Here is a 25,354-nt window from a genome sequence, read left to right as displayed (position 1 = left end):
GCAGGGCTCCCTTAGCCAAGGTCAAGCTCAAAAGAGAAAGTTGCAGGGCAAACCCTTGGAATCCGAGCTCTCCAAAACAGGAGGAAGTCGGGCATGCAGAAATAGCACCTGGACTCCACGGGGGCTGGTCTGAGCAAGGATAGCGTCTCCCACACACGCCTACACTTCCTCCCAAGGGGAGCTGAGAAATGCAATCTAGTTGTAGCCTCAGGAAGAAGAGAAAAACGTGGGTTTCAGTGAAATACAGCAGTGTCTTCTCACATTTGTTTCTACAAGCTGCTCAGCCAAGCCCCTGGGTCTCTACATACAGGAAACATAGCCTAAGTGACTCTGTCATCAGACTTCCGTGGCCGCACACATGTGTGGGCAGGGGTGGCGTGGGGCTAGGGAGGGAGGAGGCCCATGCATTCTGGGTAAAATAAAAAGTGTACAACTTCGCTCCTGTCTCCAGTGACAGAAACTTCCAAAAGAAATACTACTACCCCTCCCAGAAGGCCTCTCTTTCCATCTGTCATGGAAATCTGCCTACCTGCTAGTGTGGTGAGCTTCGCGAAGCTTCTGGGCCCGGGAGCGAAGGCGGAGCTCCTGGCTCAGGTTCCCGCCGACCTCCTTGGCCTCTTGTCCCTCCAACCTCCACTTCCTCCCAGCGTTCCGGCCACTTCTGAGCACACCTGGCTGCTCCTATTTCAGGGGCCACTCCCCTTCGCCTCAGCAGGCTGACCCCTGTTTCGGGGGCCGCTCCCCTTCGCCTCAGCAGGCTGACTCCCGTCCTTGTTGGCCGGCGAACTTCTCTGCATCCTTCAGAGCCCAGTTCAGATGTCACTTCCTCTAAATCCACTTTCCCAAGCCTGCGCAAATACCCACTCTGTATGAACGTCTTGTGAAGACAAAGAGCGAGAATGGCTACTATTTAATGAGCACTTTATTGACATGATCTGTCTCAGTTATCATATTCACCTGGAAAGGAAGTGTTGTTACCCTTTATTTCATAGGGGTGGAGGTGGGGGAGGGGGAGGTTGGGCAGTTAAATTGGATGGCAGTACTCTGATCAAGAATTGGCTGAAAAATCCTGAATTTGATCACACTTACTTTTTAAGGTATCATCAAAATGAAAACATAGATATACAAACATGCATCTCTCTCTCTCTCTCTCTCTCTCACTCACACACACACACACACACACACACACACACACATCCTATCTGTATCTCTCTATCCCCAAAGGGGTTCAGAGAGTTCAGTTTGAGAAACATCTTCCTGGCACATCGCCTTTCTCTTCTACCAACCTCCCTGTCTTTCTGTGCCTGTTTTCCTCATCTTTTTCTCTCTCTCCCTCTGCTGCTTCTCTGCCTCCTCCACTCCATCCTTCTCTCTCCCCTTCTTCTGTGACCGGAAGCCTGCCTGGCCCTTTGGTCCACACGGCCCTTTCAAACTTCCAGCAAGCAGGCGGCGTGACTTCCCTGCAGAGAAACAACTTGTTTAAATCTCCAGCCAGACTCTATCCCCTTCCATGGTCCGGGGTGATGGATGGAGGCAATTATGGCCAGTGTGCTTCCATTAGGGCCCTGCCAGCCCCAGGTACTGGCGGCCCCAGCGTGGCAGGTTAGTGACAGTGAAGACCAGCAGCGGTAAGAGGCCCATGGCCGCGGGCCGGGCTGCAGAGTCCCAGAGGCTGAGTGTCAGCACTCGGCAGGGGTTGGGGTCTCGTGACTTCCAGCTGGGGCTTGTTTGGCTTGGTCCCTGCTCTGGGGCCTCAGGCCTTCAGAGCCGTGTCCTGCCCTGTCTGGGGGACTTTGTGCCCATGTTGGGGCATGCACAAGCTTCGTGGGCCTTTCTTTCTCTTAAAAAATTTTTATTAATTAATTGATTAATTTGAGAGGGTGAGAGAGAGAAACATCTATTTGTCCCACTTATTTATGCATTCATTAAGTTGATTCTTGTATGTGCCCTGAGTGGGGATTGAACTTGCAACCTAGGCCACTATCAGGATGATGTTCTAACCAACTGAGGTACCCGGCCAGGGCTTCACGTGCCTTTCTTAGGGCCAGGAGTTTGAGCTCTGGAGCCAGGCTGCCTGTTGTTAGCTCCTGGGCCTATCATTTGCTAGCTGGCGGACCTTGGGCAAGGACTGACTCTCTCTCTCTGCTTCAGTGTTCTCACCTGTTAAATGGGGACAAAAAATGGACTGACCCCTAGAATTGTTGTGAGGGTCAAATAACAGGATTCAGGCAAAGAACTCAGCAGAGTGCTTGGCACATTAGCCGGGCAAACTGTTGTCACGGAGTCAGTAGACTACTTTGCTCAGCACTCACGAGCAACCTGGGAGGAGGGAGTGATGTCTGCTTTACGGTGGAGGAAACAGAGGCTGAGTCATATGACAGGACACAGGTGGGGGGGGGGGCCCAGGATGGGAGCTGAAGGATTTAAATTCTAAGCTCAGAACTCCTTCCACCATCTGTCCCTCTGTCCTTCTGACCGCCCCGCCCTTTCCTTCGATGCTGGGATTGCCATACTCTCCTTTGCCTTTGAACGTTTGTTCCTGTCTGCTCTGCGTGGCGTCTGAAATCCCGCAGCCTTTGGGAGTGGATTGGGCACCTCTAAGTTCCCAGTCCCAATGCGGATGATATCTCAGGGGAGCCTGGACTGGCACTGCGGGCCCTAATGTCTCCTCTCAGTTCTGCTACTAATGTTTTATGTAAACTTGAGGAACCGTTCCCCTCTCTGGGCCTCTGTTTCCCTATATGGAAGATTGCCTCAGCAATTCCCCTTCAAGATATCTGCTTTTTCCTGCAGACATACCGAAGCGCAATGCAGAGATGTATAAACTAGGCCTGTTTATTGCAACATTGCTTGTCATAGCAAAAAAATTGGAAAGCATCTAATGATCTATGAAACTATTGTAGCCAATGAGGATAATGAAGGGGAACTCTATGTACTAATGGGAGAATATGAGAACATGTGGAAAGATGCATTGGTGAATACCAAAAACAAGTGACGGAATTGTGTATCTAGCATGGTCCTATTTACCTATATAAAATTATTCTGAAGCTTTTCATATATATACAGACATACTGGCAAATGCACTAAAAAAAATGTCTAGAAGGCTATATACCAGACTTTCACTAATAGTCACTTCCGGGGAGAAGCATGGGAGCGGGTGGATAATGGGGGACTTCCACTTTTTATTTTATGTATTTTGGCATAACTTCCATCTTTATATCCTTCTTTAATATGTATATTGCTTGTTCGATTTGTTTGTTTTGGTAACGGAATGAAGGGGCGTAATCTAAGGGTCCGCTCAGCTTTGACCACACCCTCACTGTTGGTGGTCCTGGGCTTCTTAGTGGGAGCTGTGGACACGCACCTTAGGCTCTCCTTACCCAGGTCCTGGAGGGTCTCTGGGCTCTAAGGACCATTGCAGGCCTTTGCCACTTCTGACCCTATCTTCTTAGCGACTCAGGTTGGCCTAGATTGATAGCCTCAGAGCCTGGGGCAGCGGGGGTGGGGGGGTGGGGTGGGGAGGGAGGGGAGGAGTCAGAGCGACTTGGAAGGACAAGAATACTTCTCTGAAGCTTTTGCACCCTGGCCCTTTAAGTATGAAGGCTACAGAACTGGTTCTGACCAGTTGAGCCCCAGCCGCCCACCTGGGACCACAGTCTGAGGTGTCAGACCCGATTTATTTATCTTCTCTGGTCTCCAGCAGTTGCTTCTGCTTATATTTCATAGAGGGCTGCGGGAGCCGAGCTCGGGAGGAAAAGGCCTGAAGAGGAACTCGGAGGAGAGCTGCGGTTCTATCAGCCGTTCACCTGCTGGATTTCAGAAAAATCAATCGATTTCTGCTCTGCTTCCCTTCCGTCTCTTTTTGACCTTAGAACTGATGTTGTTGAGGTTGTTTGCAATGTCCTAGAGCTTAAAAGGGCCTCCGGGGAAATGGGTCATCGACTGGGTCTTCCTGGAAGTGTCTCAAATATGCAGTGAAACGATTTTCTAATTGCACCCCAAATTAGCAAACGGGGGAAACTCTGGCCCTATATTTTATGTCACCCAGTTTTCAGGGTGTATTTACATTCCTCCCGAGAATAATTTTCTTACCGGTAAGATGTACTGCTGTGTAGAGGTCCTTTAAAGAACAGAAGGGTAAAGAACTGTAATAAATAACGCTACTTGGTGGTCGATATGTCAAAAAGAAGAGGGGGGGAAGGAAACAGGTGAAAGCATTTTGAAAGCCACGGCTAAGTGCAACTCCACACTTGAACTTGGATCACAACTTGCTGAGCCTCTCTCTCCTCGTCTAGAGTGCTCTGTCTCCCTCTTTCTCTCTTCTCACCTTCCTGTCTTTCTGTCCCCGCTCCCACTTTTTTTTTAATTTAATTTTTTGTATTTTGCTTAAGTTGGAAACGGGGAGACAGTCAGACAGACTCCTGCATGCGCCTGACCGGGATCCACCCGGCATGCCCACCAGGGGGCGATGCTCTGCCTATCTGGGGCATCGCTCTGACGCAATCAGAGCCACTCCAGCGCCTGAGGCAGAGGCCACAGAGCCATCCTCAGCGTCCGGGCAAACTTTGCTCCAATGGAGCCTTGGCTGCGGGAGGGGAAGAGAGAGACAGAGAGGAAGGAGAGGGGGAGGGGTGGAGAAGCAGATGGGCGCTTCTCCTGTGTGCCCTGGTCGGGAATCGAACCCAGGACTCCTGCACGCCAGGCCGACACTCTATCACTGAGCCAACCGGCCGGGGCCCCCCCTCCCACTTTTTTTCTCTTGCATTTGTCTCTTTCCCTCTGGGTCTCCCTTTGTTGTTGTTGTTGTTGTTGTTTTAGGGCCAGCCTACCTGTCTGTTTCTTCTCTCCTCTCTCAGCCTCTTCTTCACTTTTTGTTTTTTGTTTTGTGGGTTTTTTTTTGCTCTGCACGCTTTCCTTCCTGTGTAACTTCTTCCCTTTCCTCTACCGTAACATGTCATAAAATTTAAGAACCAAATACATTTCCACCCTTGCTGTATTTCTTGTGGTTTGTGTTTTCTGTTCTGAATTCAAAGGCAGAGGAAAACAAGAGTTCACGTTTTCATCCTCTTGGAGTGACAAAGTATATAGTTACAATCCCATCAATAGCAGCCCTAAGTTCTGTATGGGCTTCCAGAAGGTTTTCTTTCTGAGGGGTGAGGGAATCAGGAAGCTTTGATAAAAGGAGTTGCTATAACCTCTGGGAATGTTAAAGTTTTAATTCTGATTTGGGATGTTGATTGATCTGATGATTATATAATATATTAACTGCATTGTGGAGACTATCAGGAGTATATGCATGGGGAGATATGGCTTCACCTTCTTTAGCAATGCAGTAACTGGTTCTCTTTTCCTTTCAGAATGTTCTCCGCAGCACAACAAAGGCAGAACTCGTCCCGGAGTTGAGAAATTTGGGCTTGAACCCTCGGTCAGCCGTCTGCCGTCTGTTTGCTTTCTGATTCTGGGTAAGTCAGCCTCTCTGGGGCTCGATTTCCTCACGTGTGGAACAAAATCGATAAAGCTACTCTGCAGGTTTGTGAGGGTCCAGTAAGAACAGTTAAGTGAAAATGCGTGACTTGTCTTCAGGGTTTAGTGAATGGGAGTTAATTGTCTTTCTCTCTAGGTCCTCCTGTGCTTCTCTCATGCCACCGGGGACCCGTGGGAGCACACGGGGCTCTGGGGACTTGTGGGATCCTGGGCAGGGGTCAGGACCAATAAAAAACAAACAAACAACAAAATAAACCTAAAAACCAGGTCATCTTGCAGAACTCACCTTAAATGTCACCTTTTCCAAGAAGCCCTCCTGACTTCTCACTCCCCAAGCTGGGTTGGGTGGTCTCTCTTTGCCCCCACAGCGCTCTGTCCTTAGCCTGCTTCACTTTTCTGTGCCTGTGACAGTACAGTGCCTCTCCTAGGCGTGGGCATTATCTTGCTCCTTCCTGTGTCCCTGGGGCCAGAGCGGAGCCCACTGGAAGCCCTCAGGAAACATGGAGTCAGTGTTTATTGAGCCTGGTGCTGTGTCGAACACTGTACACCTTTGTGTGCCCGATCTCATTTGGATTTCGTAACTGTGTGAGGTGACCACTATTATTACGCTCATTTTATAGACAAGGAAACCGAGTTGCACAGGGATTAAGTACCTAACCCAACATCAAACACCTGGCAATTGGCAGAGACAGGTTTTGAATCCAGGCAATCGACCTCCAGAGCTCATGTGTGTTACTACTGTCTCCTACAGCAGAGAAAATGAAAGAATAAATACATAAAAAATAAACTAATGAGCCATGTAGCCTTGTAGGGATCACTCAGGGCTTAGTGATATAATTAACTTCAGTTTGAACTTGGTCATAGTGAAGTTATAACAGCCGGAGGGACCACATCCCTGACACTTCTCTCCACTCTAATAAGAGATTTGAATAGCCCAGGGTTCCTCACCTGTCTTGATAAATACAAATACAAAGAGATAAATAATGCAATAGCTTCTTTCCCTTGCAACTGAGACTTTACAGTCATAATTCTGCCCGAAAAGCCAGCGTATTTGGGGAGGGAGAGAAGGAGGATGAAGTTGCTTCTTCAATAGTCTGAAATAAATTTCCCAAGGTAATTACCAGCCAGAGTAAATTCCATACATTTGATTTAATTGGCACCACGCAAATGAGATAGGGAAGGAAAACATTCTTCTCCTTAAAGCCGTTGGGGCTGTCTCCCAGGCAGAGGCAGGAATAATCCGGATAACGTAGACGTCAGCAGCGGCCACCAGACAGACTTCACATCGAGAGGAGAGGGAGACAGAGCCTGCATTCACTGGGCTTCTCATTGTGTCAGTCATTGTCCTAGAAGCTTACATATATTGTCTAAGACAATATGTTGGACAAACTAGAGAGGTAGGTATTATTGGCCATTGTAACTGTTAGCTATTGCTGTGTAACAAATCAGTGTCTTAAAACAGTAGTTTTTTAAACGGTAGTTTATTAGCCCTTACGTATCTGTGGGTTGGCCGGTGCTTGACTCATTCAAGCTGAACTCGGCTGAGATAGCTTTACTTCTCATGGCAAGTCTGTGGGGCTGGCTGGTGTAGCTCTGGTCCACATATATTTATTCTCCTCCTGTTACCAGCCAGCTAGACAGAATATGTTCGTTCCGTGGTGATGGCACTTCTACCAATGGTGATGGGTCCATTATTGGCCCCCAAATCACCTGACCAATATGAAAGCAAAAGACAGGGAAGTACACTCAGCTCGTGATGAGGAAACGGTCAGGGTATAAATGCAAGAAAAAATGTTGAATTGAGGACGATTCAGTAATACAAATATTATTACCTTTAGTGTGTAGATGGAGAATCTGAGTTCAGAGAGGTTGAAAAAAAATTCCCCAGTTACACAGCCAGTAAGACATGAAGGTGAGATTCCACACCAGTGTTACTGGTTACCAAAGGCTGTGCTTTTCCTCCGGGTCCTGATTCTTAAAGAGAACCCTATGGATCCTACCATCAGGAGGTCATTTAAATCTTCCCTGACAGCAATCCACGTGTTCCTGTATCCTAGAATTCACCTCTCAGGTGAGTGAGAAGTTGACAGATTTAAGATTCACGTACCTGGTCAGGTCTCCCACCCTTTCCGCTTCACTCTCAAACCTTGGCCTTTTCTGGATTCACTGCGTAGAAAACCAAGGCCAACTACCATCTCTGCTACCCCTGCCCTCCCTCTAATGACCTTCCACTGACGGAACCCATCAAGCAGAGCTCCCCCTGGGTCTCATCCTGTGGAGGATGGGGCCTCCCTAAGATGGTGTCCTGGACCCAGGAGCTGTCCAGAGTCCTGAAACAACCCACCACCGGCTGGTTGTAGTGACTCCAGCTGTAGGCAATCAGACTCCCAATTGGCAGGCCCCATTTGGTTCAGGAAGCTTCTGTGCTGGCTTTCTGCCTCAAGTGCACTTGGGAGCATGCAATTCATGGGGAACCGTTAGTGACTGTCAGCAAACACTCAGGGCTGGAAACATTTTGCTATTTGACATGTCGAGAACAAGGGATTTCACCGCACCTCACAGGGGAATTCAGGACGATTCTGTGTGGCGCTCTGCAGTTTGCAGGCCCTCTTGACACACACCATTTGCTCTGTGGTGTCGAGGCAGAATTACTCTGCTCACGGTACAGCTGATGAAATCAGACATTAGAAGACATTTCTAACTCTGCGGTCATAGAATGAGACAAAAGGAAGATGCAGGGCTGTGGACTTCTGAGTCAGGCATCTTTCTCCTTCCATTTGTCCTCTCAACAAATAGCTTCTGATGAATTGATTTACAGTTCTTTGGGGGCACAGGGAAAACACAGGGTAATCCACCTAAGATGGCTGCAGTCATGCATGTGAGTGGTGAGGCCAAGTTAGGTGAGTTTATAAGCAGGGACAATGGAAGACACAAAGTACCAGCTCTGAGCATCATCCGTTCATTGATCCAACAAATATATATCAAGTGCCTACTCTGTGCCTGGTCCTCTGATTAGCAGTAGTGATATAAGAGTAAAGAAGGCGGGTATCACTGCTGTCCAGTTTAGAAAGGAAGATAATTATTAGAGAAGTAAGCTGGCAAGGAAGCTCATTGTCAATTTTGAGTAACTCCACTGAATCAGGAAATGAATAAAATATTAAGATGGGATAATGGGGATTTGTTATTTAGGTACTGTGGTTAGAAAAGATTTCTTTGAAAATGTGAAATTTAAGGTAAGATTGGAAGGCTGAAAAGTTTATTTGGGCCAAGAGATAGGACAGGGTGTTCCAAGCAGAGAAAATAGCATGTGCAAAGGGCCTGTGGCTAGTAACAGCTTGGCACATTGGCAGAATTGCAGAGGCACTCATGTGGCTGAGGAAGAGTGAGTGAGCGAGTGAGAGATTGGAAGTGAGATGATAAAGTTAGGTGGGAGCCAGACCATGCTGGGCCTTACAGGTCCACTACAAGGAGTCTTCCTTCTTTGTATTTTTAGTTATTCTGGCAGAGGGTTTAGCACGAAGTAGGTGGCCATAACAGGATGTCCTGGATTGGACCCTGAGATAAGAAAGTGGGTGCTAATAATTAGTTTGGGCGGTGATCCCAGGAGGCCCCAGTGCATGAGTTGGAAAAAAAGGGAAGAAAAGAGCCAATAAAGGCAAGACACGGAGCAGGTTACTGCTGCAGGCAGCTGGAGCTCAGCTCTTCAGGACACTTCTGGGAGGGTTTCCAACATTGCTCAGGCCTTTTACCTGAGGGGGCGGAGGCGCTGGGTGTTTACCCACCAAGTGCCATCAGTCACTGGTTGAAGGCTGCACTTGGGGTGCAGGCATGAGCTGTCACTTGTAGCCTGCCCTGAGGGCCAAGCAGGCCGCGTCTAAGGTGGGTCAGCTGGCAGTCTTCAGGCCTGTGTGCGTGGGGACGGGCCATGCCAAGGGACTGCTGGGGGCACTGATGGTTTATGCGAGAGTGAGCCTTCGCTGTCTCTTCTCTAAGCCGGGCATGTGGCTGGGATGAGGTGAGCAAGGACAAAGGGAGGTGCCAGAGATAGTGGCAGACAGGAGAAGGAACACCCCACCTTCTCGGGGGACACCCTCCCTGGCGATGGCACCAGGGAGCAGCTGCCAGGGGCTGGCTGAGCCAGAGGAGCAGACCACATCCCAAGGGTCATGTTCTCACCTTCACGGGTGTGGACTCTGCTTCTCAGCTCTCCTCCTGAGGGCCTTCACTGGAGGCCTCCCCTCTGCAAGGCTGAGGAGGGAGCCCCCAGCTCTGTTTCCTTTGAGCAACGAGACCTCCCTTCTCAGGCTCTGCCCCTCACCGGCTGTGGGGCAGGAGACACCTTACTCCACAGGGGTCCCGCCTCTGGCACGAGCACCTTCATTGCTCAGCCCCGCCCCCCGCCCCCAGCACACCCTCTGCCTCTCAGCTGCAATCCCAGCCTGGGAAGAGCTCACGCTCTAAGGGACTGTGTGGGATTTGGGGACCAGACCAGTGATGTTGGAAATGCCTTCAGAAGCACATTCAAGAGAAAAACCTCGTGTTCTCTGCAGAGTCCTAGATGATTCATGGGAAAAAAAAGCATACGTTCCTCTCTCGGCTGTGTTGGTAATAAAACCAACTGAACTTGTTTTCGGAGCTCGCGAAAGGCTAGCTAAGAAATGATCTCATTTGCTCCCCACAACAAACCAAGGAGGCATCGAATACAATTAGTCTCACTTCACAGATGGAGGAGCTGAGGCTCAGGAAGCATTAGTGCTTTGCCTCAAATCTCACAGGCTGTGACCAGAAGGGACATGCTGTGAACACTTTTCTTCTGGTGGCAGAGTGAGCTCTTCACCTTAGAGACACCTCAACATTTTCTTTTGATGAAATGACAACCGATTCACTCCTGCACTGTTTAGACTAGGGCTATTGGAAACGATCTATGTGTACAACAATAGGAAATCAAATGCCATGGAGCCAGCACTCTAAGGATCAAGGCCTTTCATTAAATGTAACGAAAGCAGCTTACACAACTGTTCTGTGGGTTGGGGGTCAGCAAACTTCTTCTGTAAAGGGCCAGGTAGTCAGTATTTGAGACTTTGCAGGCCAGACTGTCTCTGTCACAGCAGCTCACCTCTGCCATTGTAGTGAAAAAACACAGCCATCTGTTATTTGTAAATGAATGGGTGTGGCTGTGTGCCAATAAAACTTTATTTACAAAATCAGGCAGAGGGCCAGATTCGGCCTCCAGGTAGTAGTCTGTGCCGAGGATCCCTGTGGTAGTGAAGATGAGAAACTGTATTACCGTTTCTGTCACTAGATGGCGCCCCTCCACTAGTGAGGTGAACCGGAGGTTGGGCTGCTTTACCACGGGTGGGAATTGGGGGGAGGAACAGATTATGGCAGGAATTGTACTGTAGGAGGGTGGGACTTGGGGAGAGTCTTAGTATAATATAATTCAAATGACAGGAAGCATCTCTCTCTCTCTGTCCCTCACCCCTAACAACCCCCCCCCCCCAGTTTCTCTAGGTCTCTCTACTGTGTTCCAGGCACAGTTCAACGCAATGATGTGCCAGTAAATATTTTGCTCTGAGAAAAAGAAAAAAGAAAGCCCCCCCACCCCCCTCAAAAATCAACTGCCCACACGCCTCTGTGGCATTTGCTGCTCTTTGTAGTGAAACACTCAACCTCACGACCGATTTCAAGCTGCTAATTTGTCATCAAACTGTTTCAAAGCTCCTAATATTAGATAACGGAGCCTCGCCAGCTGGCCCCTGCCAGCTGCAGCGTTCTCATGTCTCACTTGTTTTCACATTCACCTGGCGAGGTAGGTGGTGACGCTACCACTAACCGCTGGCATTGGCTGAGCGATCGCACCACGCTGACCCTCTGCCAGGGGCTTGCATGGAGGATCTCCCTTTGTGGTCCTCGCAACTCTGGGGGTACAGCTGTCAGCCCACTTTGCAGATGAGCAAATCGAGGCTTTAGAGAAACTCCATAACCGGCTCAATGTGATAACCCCAGGATTCAATTCTTGCAATTTGCAATTTGACTCCAGGGGGCCAAGCACTCAACCAGACCATGCCGCATCGCCTCTGCTAGGGTTGGACAAGGTGTCGGTGTTTAAATTCTTTTCCAGCTAAGGACAAAGTATTTTAAAAAGTTTTAACGAGTGACTCACCTCTTAGCTAGTTGGTGGTAACATTGGGACTAGAACCCAGTTCCTCTTGACTTCAACATCAATGTTTTTTTCCACATGCAAAGGGGCTAGAGAGTTAACTGAGCTGGACCAGCTATTCCGAGAGAGGATGGGCTTGAGGAGGGAGTTGAAGAAGGAGAGGAGCCCAGATGGACAGAGGAGAGGGGGATGCGTATTCTTCCCGGAACACGCACACGCCCCAAGGGGAGGTGTGGAAGAAGCCGACATCCGAGCCATCGGAAGGGTTGAGCGTAAGTTCTCTTGGTCGGGTCAGAAAGGGTTAGCTGGAAATGATGCGAGGAAATGAGAAAGCCCAAGTAGAACAGGGTCTCGTTTTGAGTTGCTAAATTATAGGGGGACACGGGGTACTCTTCCACCAGAACAGGGTGGAGAGCTGGAGCCAGGGAGGCTGATGGGAGCAGGACTCCGAGCTGACCACCGGGGCTGCAGCAAGGGATGAGGTCCAATGTCTGAGCCGGGGGGCAGTGTCAGTGGTACTGCCAACGCCCCCCTCCCCAGCCAGTCCGCTTCCACAGGGGAGATGGGGTGTCCAGGCCCCTTGGGGTGCTGCAAGTTGGGAGCCCAGGAATATTCGTGGGATAGCGAAGTTCTAACTATCCTAACTTAACTGTCCGTTGTGGCGCGTCATCTGGGACCTCGTTCATCCAGCAGTTACTGGCTCAGCTACCTCAGTTATCTAGAATGCATCTCAGAACCAAGGCAGAAGTAAACAATACCCATCCCTCCAGCATCGCACACACGCACGCATACACACACACACACACGCATACACACACACACACACGCACACACACACACACAACAAACAAACAAAAAAAACAACTCATGTTTGTGAACAAGTTGATGTCATCAAATTCATGGACTCCTAGTGGCTTAATCCACTGACTCATAGAGGAGACCCTCAGTTCTTCATTTGGAGCATTCCTGTCCCATTTTAAACATAATTCCGATGAGAACGGTTGGCAGGTCTTCCGCCCCAGAGGAGTTAGAAGCGATAATGTGTCTAAATTTCCTATAAGCCAATGCGTTGAAAGCTGGAAGAAGGATCCACTGAGTATTTGCTAGCGGAGGGAGAAGGGGACAAGGCAATTTCAGAAATGAAATCCTTGGAGCCATTTGGAGTAGGAGCAAGTAGTTCTCTTCACTTTTGCATGTATCTGAGCACAGTCATTCTGGCTCATAGCAAGTCAGCTGGAAGAATTTCAATGGTGCTTAAGAAGGCAGGGTATTAGTCCATTTATTTCAGAGAGATTTCTTCAACATGCTTTTTTTTTTTTTTAACTTTTCCTTAAAAGTACATTCTGTCCTATGGAAATTTTATATGCATGGAAAAAAATTCCTCCCCTGGTAGAGTCCGCTGACGGGGACACTGCTGTGTCATCTTTAGATCCTTCTGACTAGCTGTAAAGGGTGACAGCCCTCAGTGTAGGGCAGGCTCTTCCCCATCTGCTCTAAGACACCCTCTCCTTGTTCCTCAGTTGTGGGATTTGATGATCAGGCTCACCTCCACCTTCTGTTCTCCCTTTTACGAACGTGCGCGCTTTGATTTTAGGGCCCCTGTGGGACCCCCTCTTCACAGATGGAGGCAGTTTGATTTTTAAAACCTGCTCTTTCCCACAGAGCAGTCCATCCAGTCACCCGGCTCCTACCACCTCCTTTCAGCTGTGCTGCCGCCACACTTGGACCCGTGGTCGTGTCCCCTCTGATCGCTCTCTGAGTCACTGTCATTTGCCCAAATAAGTTGTTGTCTCCTTCCGTCCCTCTATGTCATCCCTTCTCAGATATTTTTCATTCTTTGTGATCTTCTCTGAAGAGAAAGTTCTTCAGAGGGAAGTACTGGGTTGTATGCAGGTCTGTACCTCTGGAACTTAGAGGAGTGTCCGTGGCCACTGGGGACAGGTGCCACTCCCTTCACGAGACCCTGGTGCAGGGGACAGGCAGCTCCTTGCTGTGCCTTCAGAGGTTCCGGGGCACTCAGGCTGTGGCCAAGCTTCCCCTGGCCTGGACTGCTTCTAGCCCAAGACTGACCACTTCAGGAATACGAGAGCCACACTAGTCTCGCTCACCCGGAGGCTGCTCCGAGGGGCATCCTTGGCCGGGGTTCTTTCCATTGTCCTGGCCGACACTATCTCAGAAGCGCATGTGACCTGAGCAATTCCTTCCCGATCCCGCCTTCCCTCTCTCCCACGGGTGTTGAACTTGTATCTCTGAATGAGGGCTCTCCCCCTCTACCCTTGTTCCCTTTATCTTCCATAGGCATTTTCTCCAAGAATCTAATCTTATAAATCTAATCCCATCTTGGTGTCCGCCTCTCAGGGAATCAGAACTCACACAGTATCTGATGCATAGCAGATACCAAAATATTCCAGTTGGGTTGAATTTCTTGCGGTTTTATTGGTCACCAGCTATAGGCTTCAACAGAGCATCTCTGCAGCATGGGGGTTCCACAGTGAACATGGTTAATCGTGCAACACCAGCAGCTCCTTCTTCAGCAAGACCGAGCTGTCTCTGGGTGACTCAGGGTCATCACCATGGACATTTGTTGACTAAGGGGTGAACTTACTGGTCCCCTCAGAATCTACTGAGATATTTAAGTCTGTTTGCCTTCATCTGAGTGGTCCCAAACAGCTGTCCTTGTTGAGTTATTGTGTGTGTGTGTGTGTGTGTGTGTGTGTTTAATAGCTTTACTTTCCTGTCTTTGCTGACAGTGTTTTTACAGGCTGGAGCTGGGTGGGACCTCAAAGATCATTCCTCAGGAGATGAATGCTCCTTCACTCACATCCTTCAGAACTCATGATCACCTGGCACCAGTCAGGGGCGGGGGATTCAGGGTTAGATCAATAATTCAGGATGGCGTTGAGCTACGGGCTGGAGATGAGGTGGATTGTTAGTGAAGTGATTCTTAACCAGCGCACTGGCAAGTGCAGAGCTTGTAATGTTTAGCAAGTCTGCAAGAGCCACAGGGCTGCTCCAGCTCCAGGACCTGAAAGGTCGGTCAGTCGCTTGAAGACAGTCACCCTGAATGATGGCAGTGCCTCTCGTCTAAGGGTTCTTCATCAGCCAAGGGGACCAGATGACTCCGTGGGATTTAGTGCAGGAAGAGAGATCCGTGAGGCTGGTGTCATTGGCTAACCACAGCCACCGAGCACTTGATTAATCCGCCATGATCAAGTCGGGGGGGTTCTGATGAAGGGTGCCGACCGGCTCCTCCTTCATCCTTCCCCCAAACCTGGAACACTTGTTCTGTTGAGCTGTTACACCAGTTTTAACACCTTCCTCATGTGATGTTTGAAAAAAATAAATAAATTAAAAAAAAAACAACTACTTAAAGGGAGAGAGATTGAAGCAATCCTCGCCCTCAAAGTGGGAGCACAGTCTAGGTTGCCGTTTCTCAGAGGACAAACCGATGTGACAGTCCTGCTCGTAGAGCCTCCACGAAGAGGGAAACACAGGAAGTTAGTACGTAGTGACAGCAAAGGGGTTCCTCACGATGGGCAGACGCGGGTCCCAGCTGAGCCTTTACAGCACCGTCTGGGCCCCACGTCTGAGCCGGTTCACGGCGGCAGAGGGTCGCCCGCCTACCCACCCGGGGCTCGCAGGCAGCTCAGGGTTTCTGTGGCTAATCAACCTGCCAAGGAGGAGATGACTGTGAGCTGACTCTATCAACGGGGACCTCACACGGCTCGTTTCATTGTTGACTTGCTCTTAGGAGAGAAGGAGAGATGCAGTGAGTGGAGAATGCTGTCAGGCGTGAGCTTGGAGGAGCGCTGTCCCTCCCGTGTGGTGGAGAGAGACTGGGCTCTGTCCCTGACGCTCTGTGCAGCCTTGGGCAAGACCTTGACCCTCGCTCCGCTTCCATCCTCTGCCCAGTGAAATGATAATAAATACCCTCTCACTGCATTGTGGTTACAAAGAAGGGCGGGGCTCCGTGGGAAGGCGTTTTCTAAATGATTCGGAGCTCTACAGGGATAGCTGATTAATGTCATTCTGGGGCATCCCTCATTCATCCATTCCGCAAGCATCTTTGTAACACGGTGTCAGACAGTGTTCTCAGGGTTTCATCATCTTCGCAACACGACGAGACAGGAACACTCTTCCTGTCGTGATTTAGCAGATGAGAGAAATGACTAAGGAACTCGGCCGAGGTGGCTCATCTGCAGAGCTGGGGTTCTGACCCCGGCAGTCCGCGTCCAGCGTCCACGTGCGTCACCACCATGCCGAGGGGCAGGACTGCTGGCTTTCCTTCAGGCGGGAATCTGACTCAGCGGCGTCGGCCTGGGGTGGGGGAGAGAAGAGAGAGACACGGCATCGAGAGGAAAGGGAAAGGTGCCAGGAGGGACAGGGTCCTTGTGGAAAGGGTCAGGAGGTGGGGGTAAACAATCTGGCCAGGAAGGTCATGGTCACGCTAAGATACACCTGGGCGGGGAGCTTTCTTCAAGAAGACCAGCTGTCTCTACTCCAGCCAGTCACCTGGAAGAGATTAGGCAGGCAGAGGAGGGGTTCTTGGCAAACGAACTTGTTCCAAGGGGAGACGCCCACCATCAGAGGGACTGCTGTGCCCCGTGCTGGTGTGGGGTCCAGGAGAGCAGCTCGGTGTGCAGGAAGGGAACAGGCCACTCCCTGCCACTGTAGCTCCTAGCAGGTGTCAGACTTGCCTCTAAGGTGCTCACAATCAGGTGGGAGAGGAACATGGATAAATAAAAATATATAATGTCTTTCTCATGAGAAGTGACTGTGTCCCAGGCAAGCTCTAAGGTTGCTTCCAGTGATTCCCCCACTTTTTGGTTTTCACATCCGTGTGTGAGTCCCCTCTTTTTGAGAACGGACTGGATTTACAGACTCGCTTCTGATGAAGAGAACACGGCAGTAGTTAGCGATAGAATGCCGCTTCTGAGATGGGGTTATATTTACAGAATGGCTGTGGCATGTGTTTCTATCTCTGTCTCTATATATCTCTTGCATTGAGGGAAACAAACTCCCACGTTGTGAGCAGTCCTGTGCTCTCAGGGAGTGGAGAGGAACTGAGGCCACCCTACAGTGGCCCACAAAGAAATGAAGCCCATCCACAACCACACGAGCAAGCCTGGAAGTGGCTCTTTCAGTCCCTGTTGAGCCTTAAGATGATAGCAGACCCTACCGACACCTTGACTGTAACCTCAAGAAAGACCTTGAGCCGGAAACACCCAGTTAAGCTGCTCCCAGAAACTGTGAGATAACAAATGCTTGTTATTTTCAAGCTGCTACATTCGGGGTAGTTTGTTATGCAGCAGTAGGCAACTAATGCATGATAGCACAAAAGCTTTTCTAGAAATGATATCTAACATAACAGATGTTTGCCAAAGGCAGAGCTGTATTCCAAACAGTGCAACAGTCATAGAAGCCAGAGGACATAGTCAGAGTTTGACCTGGATGGGGGACAGAGGGCATCTGGAGGTGCGGTTGGGGGGCCGCCGTGGGGGGATGAGGCCAGAGAAGTGAGTTTTGATGACACCATCAGATCCCTGCTACAGATTCATTCCCTAGAGACTTGGTAGGTTGTCTGAATGAGGAAGTATGAGAAGGCCAAGAATCTTGAAAAATCCTTGGAATACCGAACCCTGTAAGATGATCAATTCAGCAGCCTTCCCTGCCATAGATTTCCAGGCTACAGTTCCCTTTGCCTCAGGGGCTTTTTGTCTCATTCCTCTTCTGATCATTCTTTATTGGCATTAATGTTTAAATAAGAGGCGATGCGTGTGGCTTAGATTGCGTGATGACGGGGCTCACGGAAGACTTGCTGACGCTGTCTGTGCTCAGCCCACAGCCTCAGACGTGGATGCGTAGATCCGGAGGGCTCCCTGCGGAACCGCCACACTCCATATCAGGGGGCGTGGACAACGGAGTCTGGGCTGGCCCCCGGCCCCCCTTCTCGGGCTGGAAGAGGCTCCCACCGCATTTGCAGCCTCGCTAGGGTGATGATGCCGTGGTGGAGAAGGAAGGTTCTGAAGCCCAAGAGGGCTGGGTTAAAATCCAGGTTTTCAGCCTTTATCTGTGTGGGCTCAGATGAATTATTTCACCTCTCTGAGTCTCAGTTTGTTCACCTGTAAAGCCAGGACTGGCGCAGTGCCAATGTCACGGGGCATGGTGTCAGTTAAACAAGATGACAGGCCTGGGGAGTATCCGTGCACAGGACGCACTCGCGGGGACTACCGGTTCCTGTTATCTGTGACACGTCAGAAGGTTATTTGCCATTCAGATTCATTTTCTTTGTCGTGCCTTTTCCCTGTTGCTGCCCATAGAATAATTATGTGTGTTACTTCTGACTCTTAGTCCTAATGAAGGTTCCAGCACATTATCAGTAGCAACCAAAAGAGCTCTCTGTGTCTGCAGAGGCCTAAGAATCAAGACACTAGGTATTCTAGTTTATCTGTTGCTGCAGAATGTCCGCCCCCAAACCTAGCAGCTTAGAACACACGTCCTTTTTATCTCGTAGTTTTCATTGGTCAGGAATCTGGGCACCACCCAAGATTTGCTTTAGGGCCTGTCAAGGTTGTTGTAGTCAAGTGTCGGCCGAGGCTGCCATCTCAGCTGAAGGATCGACCAGCGTGCGACCACAAGCCCTGCCTCCCAGCTCACCCGTCTGTGGGCGGGAATCACTCTTTGGAACGCCATTGGGCTGATGGCCGCAGTTCCCTGCTGGCTGTTGACTGGAGTCCATCCTCCGTTCCTCGCCGAGTGGACATCTCCAGCTTGCTTCCTCGGAGCAAGCATACAAGCGCCAGAATGAGAGTGCCAAAGGGAGAGAGGGAGGCGTGGTCTTTTGTAACCTGATCTCAGAAGTGGCATCCCACCACGTTGCCCATGTTCTATCCATTAAAAGCAAGTTACAAGATCCAGCCCCCCACTCAAGGGGAAGGCATTTATTTCACCAGAAAGTAAACACCAGAGAACAAATACCAGCCATCACTGGGGTCATGTCAGAGGCTGCCTACCCCACCAGGGTGCCTCATTTGCACGAATGTAGAACCTACAGCCAGGTGGGTAGGAGTACAGTGGGCACGCACACCAGCACCAACACACTAGGGGTTTTTTTTGAGGATAAAAGCTCACAGTTCAATGACACTTGCTCCCATGGCAGGAGTCCATGCTCTCTCGCCCTTCTAATTCTTGAAGACTGGGTCCGAAGCTCTGGACCTCATGGTGACGGCTCCTCATGGAAGGTGCTCTCCACGGTGATAGCCCAGGGGGCTGCCAGGGAAAGGGATGATCTCAGCACCTACCTAGAGGTTAGGCACCAGGACCTGCTACGTTAACACCCACCTTCTCCTCACCCCTACCCGGTTATGTGTGCTGTGCGTATCTTAACAGGAAAGAGTACTTTGGATAAATTATAGATGGTTTGGTATTGGGTGATCTTTTGTTACGTTGAGAAATTCCATGAGAAGTTTAAATTATTTGATAAGGCTACTTCTGGTTGGTTTCCACTTATCCTATCAAAACTGTGACGTGAATGTAATGACGTCCATTGATGGCCGTGGACCCGTCTGGAGCGCAGACACTGACCCTTCTCTCTGCTCAGACTCTATGGTCGGATGCCCGTGGGGGCCGTCACTGGTGTGTGAGCTCCAGCCTAGTCAGAGCTCGGGGACTCCGATGGGGTGTCTCTGGAGCTGGCTCGGGTAGGGGTTCACTGAGAGGGCGTGGCCTTGGAGCTTAAGACAGGTTGGAGAGCAAGTGGAGTCCCTGCCACCCAGCAGTCACATCGAGCGTCCATCCAAAATGCATCTCTCGGGAAGCCTGTGTTTTGTCTGTGACATGAGAGATCAGCTCAGTCCACGCTCATGTTCTCACTGAGTGTCCCCCCCACTGTGACCACTGCTCTCTCAGGTGCGCCCTCCGACGGACCACTGTGCCCCAGCTGCTGTGTGCCCACGGAATTTATTTAACCTAGTCTGCATAGCAGCCAGGAGGTGTGTGTATGTGTGTGTGTGTGTGTGTGTGTATTTTAAATGAACTTGACTGCAGTGACATTGATTAATAATATTATATACGTTTCAAGCATACAATTCTATAATACGGCATCTGTGTATTGCTTTGTGGGCTCACCACAAAGTCTAGTCTCCTTCCATCACCATGTATTTGATCCTCTCCCCTCTCCCTTCTCCCCCAGCCCCGGCCCCTCTGGTAACCACCATACTGTTATCTGGGTCTGTGGAGAGGTGCATACTGTTGACTCCGAGTTAAGAAGTACGGTGGCACCGAAGTCCAGAGAGACGGAGTGACTTAGGTAGCAAGAGGCTGAGCCAGGGATGGAATTCAGGCCCATGGAACACCAAATTTTAGGCTGTTTTTAAAATACAGCTCAGTACCAGCCTGAAAGCCAGAACCTCTGACCGGTCCTCACCACGGGGAGGTAGCGTTAATGTTTGTGATCTGTGGCAGTGGCTCTAGCGGATGAGAACACGGAGAGCCCAGCCTAGCGCCACCCCGCCCACAGCCTGGCCAGGGCTCTCCGCCCCCGGGGCCTCAGCTTGCCCGCCCTGTCTCTGACACGGTCCCGGGCCACAGTCCCTGAGCAGATCCCTGCTGCTGCACGGAGCCACGCGGTTATGTGTTTGCACATGCCCCCGGCTGGCGACTTCGGGAGGACAAGAGCTGGGTGCTGTAGCTGGCACCTGGCAGAAGGCCCGCGCTCAGTAAAAACTGCTGGGGCTTTGGGGGGATGGCCGTAGCCCTCCCCCAGTGGGAGCTCCCAGAACTGGTTGGTTTTAGGCGGCCCTTCAATCGGAGGGATGCCTGCCCTTGGTTCCGCACTCCATCACAGCACCGACCACAACCACGGCCACGGCAGTCGGACGTGTGCTCATTTGCCTCCTGCCTCAGTGTCTGTCCTTGGCCCTCCCCTGCAAAGCCGTAGTTTATGTGGGAGGGGCTACCAGGAGGAACGGGAGGGGTGATGGGGCTCCAGCCCACTGCAGCTCTTCTTAGTCTCGTATTTAGAGCAGGAAACTCAGGTGCAGAAAGGATGTGCAGCTTGTCTAAAGTCACACACTAGAATGTTGTAGAGCCCTGGCCAGTTGGCTCAGTGGTAGAGCGTCGGCCTGGCGTGCAGAAGTCCCAGGTTCGATTCCTGGCCAGGGCACACAGGAGATGCACCCATCTGCTTCTCCACCCCTCCCCCTCTCCTTCCTCTCTGTCTCTCTCTTCTCCTCCCGCAGCAGAGGCTCCACTGGAGCAAAAGATGGCCCGGGCGCTGGGGATGGCTCCTTGGCCTCTGCCCCAGGCGCTAGAGTGGCTCTGGTCGCGACAGAGCGACGCCCCAGAGGGGCAGAGCATCGCCCCCTGGTGGGCAGAGCGTCGCCCCCTGGTGGGCGTGCCGGGTGGATCCCAGTCGGGCGCATGCGGGAGTCTGTTTGACTGTCTCTCCCTGTTTCCAGCTTCAGAAAAAAAAAACAAAAAAACAAATAAATAAAGAATGTTGTAGAACCAGGGGATGACCCCAGCTAGTCTAACCCCAAGCCCGCCCTCCGACACTCTGCAGGGTCGCACTGCACTGACACGCACTGAGGGACTTCTGTATGCCACACACCATGCTGGTGAGTTATCGATGTGCTCTGCGTCCTTCTCCCCAGCGATTTGGGAGGTAGACGGTATAGTCTTCATTTTATTAATGGGGAGACAGGCTCAGAGAGGTCGTGTGACTTTCCTCAAGCCACACGGCTCACATGTTGGGGGAACCTGGATCGGAATACAGTGTGCCCTTACAAGCATATGAAAAGGAAACCAGTCCAAGATATACCCCAAGTTGTTAGACCCCCCCCCCCCACAGGAGTACCAAGCGTGATGTAGAAATGCACGAGTGCGTCCAGCTTGGGGGATGTGGGAGGGAACTGCAGAGAAGATGGGGCTTGGACAGGGCCTGGAAGGGTGGGTTGAGTGGAGAGGGGTGGAAGGGCATCTGCGTGAGGATAAATGCACGGAGGCAGGTGAGTTCAACAAGTGGGAGCAGGAAGGTGAGCAAGCTTAGGAAATGTGGAGAGCTTCCGGGTCCAGCGGAGGGGTCTCCACCTGAGACTTCAGCAGGGAAGGGGGCAGAGGAGAGTGAGGGAGCCGCAGGGGGGCATTAAGGATGGCTGGTGGCTCTCCGAGTGTGTGGAAGCTCTTCTAGATTAGACTCCTGCCTGGTCCTCCCATCCTCCCCCTCTCCCCCCCCGAGATCAAGTCTTGCCATGTTTGGGGGTTTGTGAAGATGACTTAGGGGGTTGTCTACCCGCAGGGACTCGGTTTCCCTAGTTTCAGCCTGCCTAGTGGTTTCCCTTCTCGGAGCACAGTCGCAGGGAGACTCCTCCTTGCTGCTCCAGTCAAGGTCAAAGTGCATCATTCTTAAAGGAGAAGAGGCCACAAGAGCCCCCTTCAAACCGAGCACAGACAAGGCTGCGTGGGCAGCTGCAGGCTCCACCCAACAGCCCTAGGAGATCCCACAGCACACCTCTGTCCTGGGTCTCGCATACACGGAGGGCGAGGGGCCTCTCGGGGTCCTTTCCAGTCACGGGGTGACTGCTTGTCTGAATTTGCATCAAGTTGACCGAAGGACCCTCTTGGCTCTCTCTGTGGTCTCTCACAATTACTGACGATGCAGGGTAGACCCTGCCTGGGAGATGGCTGCAGAGCTAAGCGTCTCTTAGGACCCCCCTGGCTTCGTGGTTCCCACTGAATCCTCGGTGAGACATTTTAAAAAATGAGTGCAAAACAGTGTGAATTGAGAACTCGGTTTCTTAGCAATGACATGTATTTAGTGCATTGGGAAGGAAACAGACTAAATTGTAGGAAAGTGTGATGATCAAGATCTGACATAAATACATCAACAAAGACAAACTGCAGACACGGAGATCAGGAGAGGCTTCCTGACAGGCTGCAGGGGATGTCCCCATGCCATCTCCAGTGACACAGATGTTGGGACACATTTTTTATCACCTCCAGGGGGCCTTATCTTTGCTGTGGTGCCGGCAAAACCTGAATTGCTCTGATCTCTGGGCTCTGAGCGGCAGGAGGAGGTGTCTGTCAGTGCCGGGTTCCAGGGCTGGGCGAAGCCTTGCCCTCCCTGGGTTAGGGGGTGTCCAGGGGACGGGGCCCCGCAGAGTTGGTCTGCCCCTCTGGGGCTGGTTCTCACATTCCCGACAGTGCTAAGCCTCTAACACTCAACCCTTAGCCCTTTGGGCATCTCCTGGTGACCTCTGTATTGGTCTGCGCTAAGCCCCCCGCACCCCGGCGAGACTGTATGCGTGTGCACTGAATCTGGGTGCCGAAGACCCCCACCCAGGACGGACACTCAGTGCTGCTTCTCTTTTGTCTTCTCCGTCTGGTTCTGCTACTTTCTGGGTATAAACAATGTTTGATCTGGCCCATAGCAATTCCTAAGTCTTGATTGATTATTTTTTTTAACTGTTAAAGGAAGTACCCCAAATAAGCAATTGTTATCATAAGACAAGGCTGAGATGTTGGACATGGTGAACATTTCTACCCACCAGGGGTAGGTCACAGGTTAAGTGGGAATATCTTTAAGTTGCAATTTTCTTTACCTTCTAGAAAGCCCATAGTTCTTGGTTTTTTGCTTTCTTCTGTTTTAATATCGCTTGTCTAGACATCCAGGAGCCTCCTGATATATTGCATTGTTCAGCACTTTAACATGTATTTAATAAGGCACTTCTCCATCCATGAGGGGGCAGTGGTTTAGGGCATAGACTTTGAAGACACATTGCCTAAGTTCAAATCATTGCAGGTTCTGTGACTTTGACCAACTTCCTCTTTCTAGACTCAAAGATTTCTTATGTAAGGAAAGCAATGATATACCTCAGTCACCAGTTGTGGTAATAGATGAGGTAATTAGTAAAGACCTACACATAGCAGGTCTACATAAGTGTTAGCTACTTTGGGTTTAATTTAGCGTTACTTATTACTACTATTGCTATTCCTACGACAACATTTACTCTCACGGCCAACTGCTTAGGTTAGTGACATAACCCAGTTTACCCTGGCTCCCGCGTCATGTCCCGTAAGTGCACCCCACCTGCCCCAGGTATTTGAAGAGCCCCCAGGTGCGGTCTCACTGCCTGGCTAGCATGCCGTCTCCCAGGCATGCACGGTCTTCTGCCCGTCATCACCACCGACAGTCTCAGCCTGCCGGGCACTCTGCCACCTCGTGGCCTCCGGGTGTTCCTGCTTCTTCCTCTGCTTGGTGCAGGTCCTGGAGTTCTCCCAAGAGCATTCGGAGGGCCCAGAGCCCCTTCTAATAATGTAGGAAGCGTCCCTCTGCCAATTCCCTTGCAGTTGGGTGAGGCCTGTAATGATGCGTAGCCAGTGGGCTGTAAGTAGAAACAAACTGTGTTACTTCTGAGCAAAAAAACTATGTGAAGAACAGGGAGTGAGTTATCCACGTTCTTTTCTTCCCTGCCTGCGGTGGCTGAGGATGGTGTAGCTGCAAGGCAGTGGAGCGCCCGTCATCCTGGCTCCCTGAGTGGCTGTGTGGAACAGAGCCCCCCTGGCTGAGCCACTGTGGACACGGAAGGTGCGGAAGAAATAAACACCTGCTATGGTAAGCCCCTGAAATTTCAGGATTAATTTGTTATTACAGAGTAACCTAGCATTATCCTCCCCAGCACACAAGCTAAATTCATCATCTTTCAGTGAATGTTGGACAATTGATTTATTTACCATTGAGAAATTTAATGAGATTTTTTTCAAGCTCCAGTAATGGTTGGTGCTGAAACAATATCCGACCGCAGAGAACAGGGCTGGGACGCCCACGGTGTAAAATTTAAGGAGGCACTCACTCAGGGGTGTGTGCAGGTACAAGGTCAGCCCCGGAGAGTGAGTGCCTCCTTAAATTTTGCACTCTGGATTGCTTCTCCTGCCTCACCCTGGTCCTGACCCTGGCACTGGAAAAGGCCCAACCTATTAATCTAAACATTGCTGTGGAGAGCACCTGTTTTTTAAAGGAACAAATGAAAATGATTTGCAAGCTCACCCCTCCTTTCAGAGACCCACTTGATGTGCCAGAGCATAGCACTGTCCCGTTTCCCCCGAGGAGGTCACATTCAAATGAGGAGGCGGGCCAGTAAGGGCAATGGGGTGTGGTTGGTTCTGGGAGGGGGGACCAGTCCAGAGCTGGGGAGCCTGGACGAGGCAGAGGCCGCTCAGCTTGGCTCTGAGGACAGCTCCGCTCCCCTGGCACAGGCGGGTGGGGCAGTGCCACCCAGGACAGTGCCTTGTGCTTGTGTCTGGAGAAGGGTTGGGTGATGGTGACCGATGACAATTGTTCAAACGCCCCAGAGAGCTGATGATTTGTCACTGGGGTCGCACAGTCATTCCAGTGCGGATTGTTCTCTGGAGAAGGTAGTTCTGGAGGCCCAGCCGTTGGGAGGGCACCGGTCACAGCGCCCAGCACAGCGCCCGGTTGTCGCCAGTGCTCAGGACAGTTCAGTTCTTCTCCTCCCTCCTCCTCTGTTGGCTGGAATTGAGTTGGGTGAATCGTCAGAGGGAGGGAGGAGGCAAAACCCTCTGTAACCGTGGTCGGCAAACTCATGAGTCAGCAGAGCCAAATATCAACGGTACAACGATGGAAATTTCTTTTGAGAGCCAAATTTTTTAAACTTAAAATATATAGGTAGGTACATTCCTTATTGAAGTAGT

This window comes from Saccopteryx leptura, chromosome 5 (genome assembly GCF_036850995.1).
Source record: "Saccopteryx leptura isolate mSacLep1 chromosome 5, mSacLep1_pri_phased_curated, whole genome shotgun sequence".
Classification (NCBI taxonomy): Eukaryota; Metazoa; Chordata; class Mammalia; order Chiroptera; family Emballonuridae; genus Saccopteryx; species Saccopteryx leptura.
Note: the sequence above shows the minus strand (reverse complement) of the source record.